We start from the raw sequence: 17,200 nt of genomic DNA on the forward strand, positions 1-17,200 counted from the left end.
TGAGACAGCCCAGCCTCCTAGGCAGGGAGTCCGGTGGCCTGGCTGTCCTCCTTCTGTTAATCAGAAGCAGGCATGCTCTGCTGCATGGGCTGCTCAGGAGAGAATACAAATGCCTCCGCAGTAGGAGGAGGAGGGGGTTGGAGAATGGCCTCCACCAAAATCACACTTCCCCTCCTCTTCCAGTCCCCCATCACAGGAAGCTTCAGGCTATAGGCCTAAAAGCCTATAATGCATCCATTCCCAGCATCTCTACTCCCTTCCCCAGGCAGGGAAGGGGGTCTGAGTTTCATTACATGTCTCAGAAGGGGTCTTCATTCTTTGTCAATGAACATCTGGCCCGAGAGACCTCCTAATTAAAACCACAGACTAATTATTGTCACCTACTCTTTCCTCTTATTGTTTATGATCTCTGTATACCCTCTACCCTGCCCCCAGTACACATGGATCCTACAGGAATGGCTAGTCTTTCCTAGTTTTCTTTCTCCTTTAATGAATCTTAGACCTTAGCTATGTTTCTCAGTGGAGTTGGAGGTCTGGGACCCTGATTACTACCAGGGTTTCCAATTGCCTATTCTCCCCCTGGCCTTTCTGAAAGAATCCATTGAGAAAGAGGTCATGATTAAAGCCCTTGGAACAGGCAAAGTGTAATTGAAGCAGTGCCTGGCGCCTCTCGGCTTAACCTCCCTCCCCATAAACCACAGCCAAGCTCAGCAGGCTGCGGAGCAAAATGTGAAGTGTGAAGTGGGGGTGGGGGACATCTGAAGTGTAGGAAAGCCAAAAATGCAGGGTGCTAAGAGGAAACATCCCTGACATGTGATGAAGATGTGTAGGAAAAGCCATAAAGAAAGGATTATGTCAGACTTGTCACAAAAAGAGTGAAATCCATATATATTATATACATAAAATATATACTATGTGCACTAGAGGTTCATACACACAACTCAGACATTAGAGGTTTGTTAAGGGGGAGGGCCTCTCGGAAGCGTGCTCTGACGGGGGCGGAAGAAAAGTGGGCTTCTGGTATCTGCTTCTGAATTCAGCTTAGTATCTCTTGGCTGTACAATCTTGGGGTGCTCACTTCATTCTGAGCTCCATTTCCTTGTAAAGCTCCGTTTTTGCAGAGCCGTGTTGAGGAGTCAAGAAGCCGAGGTGTGCAATGTCTGATGCAGAGGCTGTGCGTGGAAGGTGCTTACTTGTTGTCAATGTCTATCTTTTCTATGAAGCGCTCGGGGAAGGGGAGTGGAGAGTGGGGAGGCAGGGAGAGCTGGGAGCCTTGCCGTGTGACTCGGATGGCCGTCGTCAACATTGTCATCATAGCAGCTAACAATATTCAGTTTAATTATGTGCCAGATGCAGAGACACCCCCCCACACGCGTTTGCAAGCACACACATGCACACACACGTGCACACTAATCCTCCAACAATCATAAAATATACAAGCTAGGTACTAGTACTTTTCTCACTTCAGGAAACAATTACTAAGATGTGGTTCTTGTTAAGAAAGGGATCAGGTCCTGCTTCAAAATCACTTCAAGACATTTGACATGTTACTACTTTTGAACTCTTAGAAGTCAACTGTATTGTACGTAGAAAGAAGCTTATTGCCACGCTAGAGTCCCAAAGCAATAAAAACAATAGGGGAAATCACCCAAACATATACCCGTAGCTTAGTAGGCCGAATAACTTATGGTATATATATATCCATACTATTTATCAATACTATTCATACTATAAAATGATTTTTTTAAAGATTTTATTTATTTGTTCATGAGAGACACAGGCAGAGAAAGAAGCAGGTTCCACGCAGGGAGCCTGATGTGGGACTTGATCCCAGGTCTCCAGGATCACAACCTGAGCCATAGGCAGACGCTCAACCGCCTGAGCCACCCGGGTGTCCCTATAGAATGATTTATAGTTGTGGTTACCAAGAGTTTTTGATGCTAATATGTTCGTTACTACATTTTTTAGAAAAAAAAAAGGCAAGATCTAAAATTCTACTCATGACAAACATAACAACTATGTAAAAAAGAATTGGGCAAGAAGGAAAAAAGATTGGAAAGATGCACATCATTGTGTTAAGAGTAAATCCTGGATTATTTCTTCAGATCTTTCTCTGTAAACTTTGGCATTCTGGTCTGGTGTAATGTAGAGAGTGGGGTTGGATCTGGGTTCGGATACTCAGAAGCCTTGGAACATTGGACAAGGAAGGGACTCTCCTAACAGTGGCGTGCAGGGGAGCAAAAGCCTGGAAGACCTAGAAGAGTTGGGCTTTGTGAAGAGCGGCGGAGGTGCCGAGAGGGGCTAGCAGTCATGGACGGCCCCTATCTCTTTTCACAAACAAACAGAACAGTCCTGGAGGGAAATTCCCCACTCACCATCTGCGTTCGCTCAACATCCATGTTCATCTTTTTTACTCCACCATTCATCCTTTTCAGCTTTTCCTTCTCTTTGATGTAGATAACAATCTGGCTGGAGCAGTCAAATGTTTTTAAGTGTGAGATTTCCACAACAGGAGTGAGGTCAGGGACACCTGGAGGAAGAGGCCTTGGTGCTGCCCTATGCTAAGCAAACAGCTTAGCAGGACCCTGGCCGGGGAGTTTACATTGGAAATAGAGGCTGTGTTCTGGCTTTCCTCAAGCACATGTGCTGTGTCTCTGTCCTCTTTCTCTCTCTGTCTCTGCCTCTAATACACATTCACAGACACACACACAACCCGTTCGAGTAGCAGGTTAAACATCACTCACTCAGAGATCCTGTCTTGGGCCCCAGATAATCCCAAGAATTCCCATTACCCATTACCACACACCACGCATTTCTTGAGTGCATGATGGATCTTACTTTAAAATGACTGCTATCATATCAGCTTTCCCAGCTCGGCGAAAATTTCATCAGGGCAGGGGACTCATCTGACTTATTTGACATTGTGTCCCCAGCACAATGTCTGGCATGGTAGTTTGATGCCCGAATGAATAAAATAAGTGAATATACCGGTATGGACACCGTAACTGAATATAGGAGGCCTAACTAGATAGACTTTTGGGAGTTACAGGTTGCAGGGCAGCAGTGAAAGCAATGCCATTGGGTGGGAAAAGATGGGCTGAGGGTTCCAATGGCCCGTGTACCACTTAGTCTTTCCTTCTTGTCAAGAAGTACGCAACTCAGGGCCCTGACTGGCTCTCATCTTTGTGTGTATGTGTGTGTGCTGAGAGAGACCTCTGAGCATCACTACTAATGATGGTGCTCTCCCTGAAGCTGTTCCTTCCTCCCCAGCAAGTGGGGTGTACGTCTGCAGTGCTCTGTGCGATGCCTCACGTGCACTATGTGTTCAGTTATGTTTGTTGTCTCTTAAAATATCTGAGCGTGCAAAGAAGGCTCAGAAACTTCAAAACCTAGATTAATTTGCTTTCTGCTTTTATGAGTTTGACCGCTTTAGATAACCTCATATAAGTGGAATCATGCTAGGGGCTAGGGGGAGAAAGAAATAGGGAGTTGCTGTTCAAAGGGTATAAAGTTTCAGTCGTGCAAGATGAAAAAAAAAAAGTTCCGGAGATAAATTGTGCTTGTGATTAACAGTACTATACACATAAAAATTTGCTGAAGTGGGTAGGTCTCATGTTATCTTGGTTTTATTTATTTTTTTTTTACCACAATTAAAAAAGCAACTCGTATTTTTAATTGATAGAAAATTCTTGTATTTTGTGGGTCAGATCTAGAGAGGCTTATGGAAGGGCCTGTCTACCTGCACGGTCTGCACAGTGAGGACCAGATGGCTACCTGGTGCCTTACGAGGACACTAGACAACCTTCCAGGTCTCCTGGGGCCTACCACTGTCTATGACCATGGAGATTAGCTTCACTGCCCTCCAAGACTGGGCTGTCATTATGAACCCAATCAGCATCCCAGAACGTGATCTCGCAGCGTCCAGACACAGCTCTGGACTCCAGCCGCGGCTATGTGACATGAATGCACATTCCTTTTCTTGTGCCTTTGGCTTTCATTCTCCAGTTTCATGCTAGGAATTGGGATTTTTTTGTGGAGCGGACTCTCTGATCCTTCAGAGACTCCTTAGCTTTGCAGTAATGCCCTGAGATTTCCTTGGCGTGTTTGTAATCAGAGCTACACAATCAAGGAAAATCGAGCAGAGGGACTGTTGCTTCGTATGGAAGAGCAGGAAAGTTATTCGTTGTGTCCGAGAGATGACATTGAACCCTCCAACAGGGCGGGAACTTCTCTGCCACCTTCTCTCCCTCCGCTGTGCTCCCTTGGGGTTTCCTGCAGAAGCAGCTGCTGTCACTCCCCCAGAAGTCCTGTCCCCCCACCCCAGGCATGCATTCAGCTCCCCTGCAGGTAACCTTGAAGACGGTGTGGATGATGGATTTGCACAATTTCACTTCAGACTTCTGAATACATTTTGGCTGTGTGACACCGGTGAGGAGGGGTGAGGTGTGGCGGTTGGTCCGCAGCCCCTTAGCTCTCTCCCTGTCTTCATTTTAAGGGCACTTGCCTGGCTGCACAGCAGAATCTTAACACTTGGAGATCTTGTACACACTGGAGGGAGGGATAAGATCCCCTAATAAGCAATAACACCTGCATCCACCACCCTGAACCCCTCACTCTTTATCTGCTCTCCCTTATTTGCCTTCCTGGTTTTTATCCTCCTAATACAATACGCATCTTTGCTTGTTGCCTATCTCCAATCCCCTCAAAATTGAAAGAAATATTTTCTCTCATTCATATCTAGCATATTTACCCTCAATAAATACCTACTAAATGAGTGAACTGACAGCGTAAGTTTGAGATGAAGTCACTACGGTGAGAAGTTCTGCTGCTGCCGGGCGACAGCTCTCTGGCCCGGGCCCAGCACCTCTTCTCTCGGAGCCACAGTTCCTGCATCAACATGAAGGAGGGCTGTACTTCCCAGACTTCCTAGATATCTGGTGACGCTTGAATAGGAGGATGCAGGTGATAGTGTTTATTAAACTGCAATATTCCTCTGACATGTGTGAGGCGTGATTTGTTTGGCTTGATTTTAGTGTTTTGATTGCATCTTTGTCTTTTGCTGTAAGTTACTTACAATCCTCTTGAAAGCTGGTAGAGTATAAATGATATGGGCAAAAAAAAGAAAGTAAATGAGGATATTTCACAAATGAGCACGGAGCATTAACAGGAAATTCACAAAAGGAAAAAAAACTGTACAAGTGGAAAAAAAGTAAGAATAATGAGAATTAGCCCACTGATAAGATGTATTACTGGAAGACCCAAATTAGTAGGTGATGCTTTACACACACACACACACACACACACACACACACGCCCAGGGTGGGCAAGAGTCCCATGAGATGATACTATGTCTCTGATGGAAATAGAAATTTCTGCAAAAAATAATTTAACACCAAGTATCAAGAGCCTTGAAATACCCATATTTTTTTGATTGACTAATCTAACTGTTTGGAATTTATCCAAAGAATGAATTGCAGGCAGAGTCACATGCACAAGACTGTTCAACAGGGTGTTGCTTATAGTAAAGAATTGTTGGCAATAATGTAAATCTCTGACAACAGGGAAAAATTCAATAAATGTTTCAATAAAGAATAATGCATCCAAATTCATCAGTTAAAGATATTACACTCTAAGAATATTTAATGTCAGAGGAAAATGCTCTCAATATAATGTCAAGTGGAAAAAGAAGAAATAAACTATATATATATATATGGCATTTTTCAAGCTTGCAAATAAAATCCTATCTATATATAATAACAATACCAAAGGTACACAAACATAGAAGTAAAATTATCAGTACCCATTGCACAATGATAAATATTGCCTATTTATAAATTTCATACATATGTGTGCATAGTTACATATAATTCATTTTTCTGTTAATGCATTTATGACTTTTTCATGTTTTTCCTAGTAATAATGTACTACTTTTGAAATAGGAAATCATTGTTGCTTTTCAAAGGTCAAATTTAATTTAAAGTCTAATTTCCTAACTCTATATTATATTGCTAGTAAGCACTTATACTAGTTGTATTATTGTTAAACCTAAGAAGCTAGTTATGGGATTTCCTATCAATGAATAAAACAATTCTCAACTGGAGAAAGACCTAAAATAGCCAAATGAGGCCATAGTTACCCCAGGGAGTGAGGCCAGCTCTGCAGATCCTGCTTTTCACACTCCCCCACCCCTACCCCTAAGCCGTCCTTTCCTATTTCCTAGCAGTGCTTCCTGTCCAGTCTTCTAAGTCTCTGCCATCACCCCTCCACCCCCACCGGCTTCCCTGTCTACCTTGCTCTTTTGCTTTCTTTCCTCTCCTTCTTCCTTATAAAAGGCAAACCTTCCCTCCTCCCACCCACCCCCCACCATGTCAGAGAACAAAGGCATATAATCAGGGAAAGATCCTAGATCAATTTAGAGCTAAAATCACAGACCCCATTCGTGCCCTCTTATCTGTCTCTGTCCTTCCTGTAGAACTGAAACATCCTCTGGAGGGCCGTCCCCCTCTCTGCACCTCAGGGATCCAGGCAGAGCCAGGTCCCTGTGTCAGCTTTCTAGGGACAAGTCCTAGGTAACTCACTGTCTCAGCATCCCGGGGAAACGCATGCAGGTCCTGGGATTGTTTTTCCTCTACCAAAATGCAAATTTTAGAAAGACTCAAAAGTCACATGGATGTTAATTGTACAAAGTACACAGAAACATTGGATATAGAATTCTGAATGCCAGGTGTGTTGAGACTATACTCCAGTTATATACACAAGTGGTTCCCACATCTGTGGGGATGGGAAGCAAAGAACTATGGGTAACAGCAGAAGCATGAGAGAGAGGAGATTGTAGGTCCCCTTTCTATTTTTCAGAATTCTACTTGAAGTTGCTTTTATATGGCTTACACAATAAAATTCTTTTATGAGAAAAAGTGATCCTAAATAAGGAAATAGATGCAGAGAGGTTTAGCAATTTCCCCAAAGGCACACAGGAGGCAAGGGACAGAGCTAGATTTCAAATTAAATCCTGAGTCTACGGTGCTTTCTCATCTCTACCTCATAGCATTTCTGTGAAATGAGATCAAGCAGCACATTTGGCACAAATGGTAAAAATGTTTACTCAGAACCAGTAGGTGGGTCAGGTGAATGGGGTTGGGAAGATCTTATAAAGGGGAGAAAAATAAAGAAAATGGAGACCATTGATAGTAGACTATCAATTTCACTAAACTGTGCCCTAGAAATAGTCCAAACTATTGGATCAGGAAATTTACCTCCATCTACTGCCCACCCTCTCTGGCTAATTTTAAGCCACCCATTCTCTTGAGAGTTTAAAAATTAATTTTAGAGCGTGTGTCTTAGTTGCACTTTTACTAAATGTAACAAGTACTAATTTTTTTGTGCTTGTTCATCTCGTGCCTATTTCCTCCACTAGACCAAAAACTGTGCATTGCAAGACTGTTCCTGCTTTTGTTCAGTCTGTACACCTAGAATGTAGAACCGAGCCCGACATACAGTAGATGCTCAATTAATGTTTGTTGAGTGAGAGGGTGGACGACGAATTTTCATGCGTCCTGGTGTTTGAGGCGCCTGCTACACTGTCTGTATTTCTCCTCCTTGGTGAGCTGACAGCTGGAAAGCGAACCGCTCCTCTCCCATCATCCCTTCCCCACTCCCAGGCAAGACCTTACAGGAACGATCCAGTCCCTCATCAGCCAATTGCAGGAATCATCCTCAGTCCTCTTTCTGCACCGAATCCCCAGATGGGGGGTTGGGATGGACTCCTGAAAACCAACCCCAAGAGATGTGAGAAGGCTTTACAAGCCTGCAAGCTCCTTGCAGGGAGGCTTCTACCTTTGTCTGCCTTGTCTGTGCATCATTTTAAAACTCTGGCTTCTCTTTCCTTTATACCTGAGGTTCTCAAGTCCAGGGACTCTGTGTATGCCTCACTCTGTGCCCGGCGTAGAGATCCAGTCACCCATCCATTCTTTAATTTTCCGTTTCTTTGACAACTCTGTTAAGCATATTTTCCCAGGGATGAGGAAAACAGATAACAGTGCCCAGTTTAGTCAGAAAAACAGAGAAAGCTAAGATTCTGCTCCCAAGAATGAATGTCATGTCCCTGAGACCCCCCAATGTTTCATGCTTGAGAAATATTCTAATGGGTTAAAATGCAAAGTCTCATGTGTAAAGTCTCATATTTAAGATGGAAAACTAAATAGAGGCGGTATCATTGATATTTTTCCCATTCCGGGTACTTAATTGACATTTATTTTCCTTTTACAATCCCTTCCACACAATGTTACTGAGATGCTTTTAAATTTATGTTGCTTTGTTGCTGAGGGCATGCTTATTAGAAGGATTAAAGAGTGTGTCTGGTCCATCAGCCAAATATCTATTTCCCTTTGATTGTATGGAACATGCTTGACTACCATAGCCTTGGCCAATTACAGGATAATTAGAATACTTTGTAATGTATATTTAACAAATTTCTACTATTATTTCTCAAACTTCTTTGCAGTTTTATTCATTTAGAGCCCCACTCTCCTGTTTTTTTTTTTCCTTTCAATATGATTACCATTGAAAGGAATTAAGTCTTGTACTCTTCAGTTTGAGAAACAAGAAAGCAGTGGACGAAGGATAAATCCATACGTTGCAATCCTCTTAAAATGGTCCCCATTGGCACAGAGCTATTCCGACTAATCAATAATTATGGTAAAATGGAAGGTTGAAACAGGAACTTCAGCTGAGATCTTAAGACAAGAGACATCTTAGAGTTGGAAAATTGGTTTGATAGTTACTATATGATTCAATTACATCCAAAGTGATGTGAAATGAAAGGAGGCAGCTTTTGGAGCGAGCTGTTGGTTTATGGTGAGTCTCCCTGGCTTGCCTCGGTGGAAAGGAGTGGAGGGCATTTCCTTCCTTCATGTCTTCACAATAGGAGGACTTGACAGTGGCAGGCCTTGGCAGGACTACCCTGAAAATTTAATATACTGTCTCTTGACATTTTGATGGCATGGCAGCCCTGGTGTCTGACACCTCACTTGAGAACAGTAACAACAATAGTAATAGTAGGGGTGCTCTCTAGTGGAGCAGAGATTCACTGAGATGTATTGAACCATGTACTCGGTGGCCCAATCTCCCAAAGTTGACCTCACAAGTGCTAGAGGAGCATCTTACCACGATCTGGAAAAGCTTTCCTATGTTCCCATGTAGGAGCACCCAAAGAGAGAAAGGTCTGGCATGAGATCTTCTCAGCCCCATTTGGAAGCAACTTCTTTGCAGAGGTTTGGACAGATCCCAGCGGACTAAGGAAGGAGTCCGAGACCACCCAGAAGAGAGGGTCAGGTGAGTGTGAGAGCCTCAGGAATAGAGGCTGTGGGTCTTTCAAGAATCCAAAACATGCTTCTGGAGAAAGTCAGTTCTGAATACCGTATGACAGGCATGCCACACCAACACAAGACCACCAACCAGAGAACAACTGTCCTGTGCCGCTTTCTACCCTCCCACCCTGCTGAGGCTCAGGAACTTTAGTAGGCAGTTAAGGGAGAAGGGGTCCAAGCCCTGGGGAAGAAGAGACTGGCCACCTCTCCCCTTTCTGAGCCTGCAGCTCTCATGTCTGCACTAGGACTGAGCTGGTGAGGGGGAAGAAATTCCAACTTTAAAAGACAATTAAAGTGTGATTATTCCACGGGGCTGGATATTATACTTGCTAAAATGAGATTGATTTTTGGGGAATTGAATTCACCTGAGAACTGTTTGTATGGGCTAAGACTGACAAGAAAGGTTTGGATGCTTGCTGCGTTTATCCAGTGGCAGGGAAAGAGATTGCACTGGGTGGACAGATTTGGAGAAGCCACGAGAGACGAAGATGGAGGGCCCCTGTGAGTCCTCCACATGCAGCGTGATGGCTGCAAAGGACGCAGAATGAGTAGGGGATCAGCAGGGGTGAGAACAGGGCCTGCTCTGACCTGAGGGATCAGAGAAAGTGTCCTAGAAGGGAGATTCTGGGATGAGTCTTGAATGGTGAGTGAATGTTTGATAGATTGTTGAGGCTTCATTGTTCTTAACGTAGAAGCATCTAGAACCTACCTGTCCCTCCTGAGATTACTCAGAAATCTGAGCCTAGAAATATACAAATTTGCTTGGACACTTAATATTCACACTCTCGTCATCTCTGCTTGACTCTCTCCTTTCTTTCTGCCTGAAAACATGTCATGTTCTCCATGTCATTCTCCATTTTCCTCAAGGGGTCAAGGTGGTCCATTCAAGCTTCAGAGGTAATAAGCAAGGCCTGCTCTGCTGCCTCTGCTAGGCCCCAGGGTGAGCCCTGGCAGGAATCTGCATGCGTATCATCTCTCCCCGGTTCACCATTGCTGCCCTCCCCCTGCAAAACCCCCACGGCACTCTGTAATTTCCTGATATTGCAAGGAAACTGATATTGCGGGAGCCTGTGCGGATTGCCTTGGGAAAAACACATCAAAAGACAACACTCAGCTGTCTTACTTTGCCCCTTAGCGTAGTTATGCAAACCATTCCCTGCAGAAATATGAATCCATTAGAAGCATGCTCCCTGACCTGCCAGTCACTGAAATGGAGCAGAGGAAGAATGATGAAGTCAAGCTACCATTTACTGAGCACCTACTGTGGGTTGGATCTTTTGATAAGAAGTACTTTGTGTACAGTATCTCCCCAACATGGAAGAGGGGGGCTATTCAGTCCCATTTTGTGGATGAGGAAGATAGTCCCAGAGAGTGAAGTAGAAATCTGCTCTCAGTGAGTGAGAGGTAGAGTAGGATTTCCACTAAGAATTTTCCAGCCCCAGAGCAGGTGCCTACTGCTGTTCCATCTGTGGTAGGTGAGTTCATCCTTTAGCTTAATTGTCAAAGTGTCCCTGTCCAGAGAGCTATCCTTGACTCCTCCAAACAGTGCCATGAATTGGTTTCCTTCTCTGCTCCCCAAACCCTGTATCCAAATCTTGAAAATGGTACTTACCTTGTTACTGTAAAGATTTACTGGGGCACTTGGGTGGCTCAGTCAGTTAAGTGTCTGCCTTCAGTTCAGGTCATGATCTTGGGGTCCTGGGATCGAGCCTCATGTATCAGGCTCCCTGATTAGTAGGGAGTACGCCCGTCTCCCTGCCTCTGCCCCTCCCTCCCACTTATTTGCACTCTCTCTATCTCTTAAATAAATGATAAAATCTCTTTTTTCAAAAAAGAACTATTTATTTGCCTACTTCTTGTTAAACTGGAAGGCTCCCAAGGGCTGAGATGGAGTCTTCTATTTTCATATATATCTAGGTTAGCTTTGCACACAATACGACTTATCCAAGTCATTGAAAGATGAGGGTTTTGTCATTACAAATGAGAATTAGGCAAGTCAGAGAGATGATGTAATAAACAGAGGTCACACACCCAGTCACTTTGGAACCAGAATCTAAAAATCTCTATCTCTGGACAGAACTTTGTTCCTGTATATTCAAGTCAGGATTAATAACATTTCTGTGATGCCCCGCATACATTGTTCAAGGCTACCAAGGCAGAGTCGGAAAGGTGGGCACATACATATACATGCACAGAAACATAGATCAAATATTGGTCTTAGTTGAGATATTTGAAGCATTAACATGGTAATTAACTAGCCTCTCACGTGACCCTAATTCATTCTCTCTCAATCTCTCTCTCTGTTTTTGAGATAACCTTTCATAACTTTTATTTAACAAATATGTATTGAGTACTTGCCATGTTGAAGGCAATGCTGTAGATGCAGAGGATACAGAAATATGTCTATACTTACAACTTGCACATCTTAATTTCAATGATATGAAGGAAAAGTGCAGGGTGCTTTGAGGACATATGACAGAGATAGAGCCTTGACCGAGGCTGTTTCTTCAGAGCAAATGTCCGTGGAGGAGAGAAGACAGATCTGAGATCTCAAGGACAGATGGTATTTGTGTCAAAAGTAAGTAGATGAAGGGATAGGGCCCCACGAAGTGCTTAAGAAACTAAAGAGAAGCTGATGTAACTGGAATCCAGAGGTCAAGAGAAAGAGCTGCATGGACACACTGGAGACATGGCCGGTGCCCAGATCACGCAGGACCCTGCTAAGATTACTGATATTCTGTTATTTGTTCTAAAAGGAGTATAAAGGCATTAAAATGTTTCAGCTAGAGAATAATATAGTCAGCCTTGAATTTCTCTCCTTGGTGTGACGGGAACAAGGTGGAAGGAGGTAAGAATGGGTGAATGGGTGTTGGGAGACCAGGCATGAAGCAATGAAGTAGTCAGGGAAGAGATGACAATGGCATGTCTCCAAAGTCTGCAAATCTCCAGAGCCTTCTATCTTGGTCTCTCTTTGTAGACAAGGGAAGGTTCAGTCCTCTGGTTTTGGCCATAAACCATTAAAGAAACTTGCCCCTAGAAAGTAGCTCTAACTGTACAGCGCCATCTTCCCAAATGTCTTCCCAAGGCACTGAGTGTGGAGAAAATTTATGCTGGGCTTTTTGCATCCATGTGTGTTGAAGGCCTTTGAGATGCTATAGATTTCCTCTCTCTACCAATCTCGTATTCCCCTTTGTGTGGCTGAGCTTTTCCTCCCCGAAGCTGGTGAAGACCTGACTGGAGAGGCCCACATCTGGGAGTAGCCTGAGTGGCCCGTTGAATTAGCCACTGCCTGGAACCTGATGGAGACCAGTTCTCCACCTTGTTTGTGCCTCAGGTAGAGGGCAAGGGTGTCTTCAATTCCAGTATTTCCCTGCTTCGTCTTGCTGGCGCTCACACTCAGAGCTGATGCCCATGGAGGCTCATCATCATCATCTCCTCCTCCCTCCACCCTTCCCCTTCTCCTACCTCTCCTTCTCAATACAAAAGGGTGGAGGGATGAGGATTGGATTAGTTTAGTTGAACTTGCTCTGCAATATCAGAGTTGAAGAAAAGGGGAAAAGAAACATCCTCTGGGTTCTTTCCGAAGCAGTAGTTGCGTCTCTCACTTGCAAAGATAAAGATAATGTCAAATTAATGGCTCAGCCAGCCTGATTAAGCCTCTTTTTCATCTTCTCCAAAACTGCATAGGAGTACTGCAGCCATCACTGCTCTGAATCAGACCTAATAACAATGGATTCCCATACCCTTTTATCACATGAGATCTGGCGCTTTCCCTGAGGCTCACCTAACATACTTTCTTGCCTTTCACAGTTGGGAAAATTAATAAATAAAGAATAAATTTTTTAAAAAAGAACAAATTCATTCATTCATCCAAAAAATGATCCAGCATCCATTTTGTTGTAGGCTTTGTGCTAAAACAGGGAATCAGAGAAATGTGAATATAAAAGTCTGCTGCTGAAGAGCTCACTGCCCTGTAAACAGTGAATTAACTAACCCTGGCCTGGTAAGGGCTCTAACCTTGCAAGGGACTGATAGTTCATAGTGAAGCAGGACAGAGTGGCCTGGCCCCCAGGCCCAAGGCTTCTGCAAAGGCTAAATCAAGAGTTCTATTTCTAGTGGAAAGGATCCTGGTTTTGTTTTTAGCAGAAAACATCTAACTTGGTTAGCCTTGGAGTTAAACACAATTTTTTCTCCTTATCTTGTGTTTGTCAAGCTGGGAGTATTTCAGCTACTACATTATTAGACAGATAAATGTATATTTTAGTGGTTTAATTTGGATCCAGGAAAAGATTCAGAATCTTTGTAAAATGTATTCAAAGGCCACCCGTACTGCAACCATCCAATGTATTAAGAGCTGACTATGTGCTGGCAAATAATAGACTCTAGCCTCTCATTTCTTGGCTGGACGGGATGTCTGATTAGCTGCATACTACCAAGCAGAATGCAGCTCAGACTGTGCCGTCATAAGTGATACACACATAGGATTTGGGGGGGCTCCTTGGTGGCTCAGTCAGTTATCATCTGACTTTGGCTCAGGTCATGTTCTCAGGGTCCTGGGACAGAGCCCCATGTTGGGCTCCACACTAAGCAGGGAACCTGTTTGTCCCTCTGATCTCCCGCCCTGGTTCTCTCTCTCTCTCTCTCTCTCTCTCTAATAAATAAAATCTTTAAAAAATAGTGAGGATTTGGAGTGGCTTCATAAAGGACAGAACTTTTGCATCAGTCCTAGAAGAATGGGCATGATGTTAACAAGTGGCCATGTACCAGGAAATGTCCCTCCGAGTATGATCCTTGATAAACTATTTCACCCATTTGAGTCTGAGTTTCCACAACTATAAAGAAAGGAATGTTAATGAATAAGATTACCTGCCTCATGATGTGAGTGCTAAATGAAATACTTAATACAAACCCAATCCCTGATACACAGCAATAAGAACAGTTGTGGCGGTGATCATGATGATGTTCATGATGAAGGTGATAATAATGAAGACAATTTGGTGGCGATGATGATGATGGTGACAATGATCACGACGACGGTAGTGATGATTAAGATGATGGTGGTGCTGGCAGTGCCTCTGATGGTGGTGGTGCTGCTGCTGCTGGTGGTGGTGGTGGTGGTGATGATGAAGATGATGGGTGGTGATGGATGGATTATAGTGATAATGTTGATGATGATAGTGGTGGCGGCAGTGCTGTTGGTGACGAGGAAGACGAGGTTGATGATTTGGGGTGGTGGTATTGGTGATGGTGGTGCTGATGGCCATGGTAAGCTTCACCATTTCCATAAATGTCGTTGATAACCTTCACAGATGCTTCAGAACTTTATAATAAATCAACTCTTCCTTTCAGGGGTGGACATACACTAGTTAGGATGACAGTTTTCCCAAGGAATTTTCCAGTTATTCATGAGGCCCCAAATGACAGAGTGGCATCTTCCAATTGACAAACAAGAGTACAAGCCACATCTGCCCCGGGGTATTGCTGCCCAGTCACCCGTAGGCAGAAGACAACCAACAAAAGGATTTGACATCTAACACAGGAATTCCCTCTTACCTTTCCACAGAAAGTTTATTTTCTATGTGGGAGATTTGATGGATATTTCTTATTTCTCTGTTTTCTGTACTCGGCAGTAAACAACACATTCCATTTCATTCTTTACAGTGTTTTATCAATAACAAGATTGCCTCTATCTGCCTTTCTTGTAAGTACCTGGATTCAGGATCCTGCTGATAGCTTCTCTGATGAGCGGACTCCTTTAAGTCTGAAGAATGGCAGAAGGCTGGAGAAGAAGAATTTCTGGAGTTTTAATTGTGGTTTCTTCATTTATTTGCAGTGTGGCCGTGAGCAAGTTTCTTGAACGAACCCTGTAAGTTCTGTAATACCTAGATCGTTCTCTTTCTGGCTCCCTTCTGTCACCACCCTCACCCATTTCCTCTTTCTGGCCCTGTCTTTCTCATGCTCAGTGACTGTGATTTTAGGCCACCCAAGACACGTGCAGTGAGCTCCCTGGGGCGGCCTGATGCTCTCCTTAGCTGTAACAACAGCCCTGGGCTGGAGGCCAAGCTCCGATCCCCGATCCCCCATGCTAGATCCCCGAGCTATGGAGAGGCTGCTGCGCTTTGTAGCAAGGACTGGGACTCTCGGGGAGCGTTGGGTGTGGCACTAAGATACAGACACCACCACACTGGAAGAGTTTGTGGAGTTGTGCATAGACGAGCATTTCTTTTAAAAATAGCCCACAGCTTCCTCCTGCAGCTTGGCCCCCTCCTCCTCATTCGGATTCTGCTGCAGTCTGTAATCAAACACGAGTGAAAGCAGGTCTACCTAACCTTGAGATAAAAGCTTTCTTAAAAAAGAAAAGGTAGTATTAAAAACTGAATGCTCTCCAGAAAAATGGAAATAAAAGACAAAGCACTAATAACAGCAATGAAAATAAAAATAACAGCGAAGTAGTTGAACATTTACTCTGTACCTGGTGTCTCACTAAACTCTTCACGTGCAATAGCTCACTTCATCCTTTCAGGAACCTCACGGGGTTTAGGCTAGTATTTCCCTAATGTGCACGTGAGGAAACTCAGTCATCAAGAGGGTAAATCATTTCCCCAAGAGGTACGACTTACAGGTAGCAGAGTCGGGATGTGCCTTGGTCCCTCTACCTTATGCTTCTTCCCAATGCACATGCCATCATTACAACATTCATTTCCCAGATCTTGATTAAAATGCTGATCTCTAAAAACTGGCAGGAGTGATAAAATACAGAGGAGCATCAGGAGTCCCAGGGGACTCGAGAATGAAGGGTTTCTCTGCTTCAGCATCATTGACATTTGGGACCAGATACTTTTTTGTTGTGGAGGCCTTTTCTAATCATTGTAGCGTGTTTTGAAGCATCCTTGGCCTCTACCCACTGTATGCCAGTGGCACCCTTACTTCCAGTGTGACAACCACAAATATCTCCAGACATTGCTGAGCGTTCTCTAGGAGAGCAAAATGCCCTAGTCCAAAACCACTGCTCTAATTTGGTCTGTCTCTCCAGGCCTTGATCCCACCACAAGAATGAGCTTAGCTTTCTTAATCTACAAAACAATCACGCCTTCCTTCATGTTTGGGTCTTGTCCTTCCAACCTTTCCATGCTGGCCACAGTTACTTTTGGTCCCAGCTCCACCAACAAATAAAATGAAGACAATACTTCATAGAAGTAATGTGTATTTTAAAGCATGACCTCCTTCATAGAGGACAATGTCAAATAATATTTATAAAAGAGCTAGGACATTATAATATCCAACAAATGCTAGTTAACTTCCTTTTGTCCATCTCACCTAAAATGCTAATGAAAACAAAAAATGAATATCCTCTTCTGACCCTCTCACGAAAGAATCTAATAACCTATACTCTGTGCAAGCTGCTCTCAAGAATCGATAAAATCTTTTAAAACATCAGCTTCCAAATTTGACTATTTTGTGCTCTTACAATAAACAGACATTTAGAAACATCTGAATAATGGATAACTTTCCTTAGTTTTTATCCATATGGTTGTGCCTCTCAGATACAACTCAACAATGATTTTAGTTAACTATGAAAGCTTAAATGGGCTATGTATGGGACTCAGTCCATCAAGCCTTTTGTGTAAAACAAGACCATGGTGTCATAGATTTACATAACAATGCTTCAGATTTTGATGTGGAATAGAACTCATTTCATATCCCTGGCGCAGACTTTTCATTTTGATTGAAACACCAGATTTTCTGTGTGTATGTGTGTATGTATATGTGTATGAATGTGCTTGTGTATATACATATACATGAGTATATATGTATGTGAGTGTATATGTATGCAT

At 43.5% G+C, this 17,200-nt stretch overlaps 1 long non-coding RNA gene across 1 annotated transcript; it reads left to right on the forward strand.

The window, feature by feature from the left end:
* The first annotated feature begins 11,413 nt into the window (after positions 1 to 11,413).
* On the forward strand, positions 11,414 to 16,756 carry LOC144304821 (uncharacterized). Its single transcript, XR_013371795.1, has 3 exons — positions 11,414 to 11,534; positions 15,027 to 15,066; positions 15,199 to 16,756. It is a non-coding gene; the product is annotated as an uncharacterized LOC144304821 (long non-coding RNA).
* The last annotated feature ends 444 nt before the right edge of the window (positions 16,757 to 17,200 follow it).

This window comes from Canis aureus, chromosome 3, assembly GCF_053574225.1.
Source record: "Canis aureus isolate CA01 chromosome 3, VMU_Caureus_v.1.0, whole genome shotgun sequence".
In the NCBI taxonomy this organism is placed as follows: domain Eukaryota; kingdom Metazoa; phylum Chordata; class Mammalia; order Carnivora; family Canidae; genus Canis; species Canis aureus.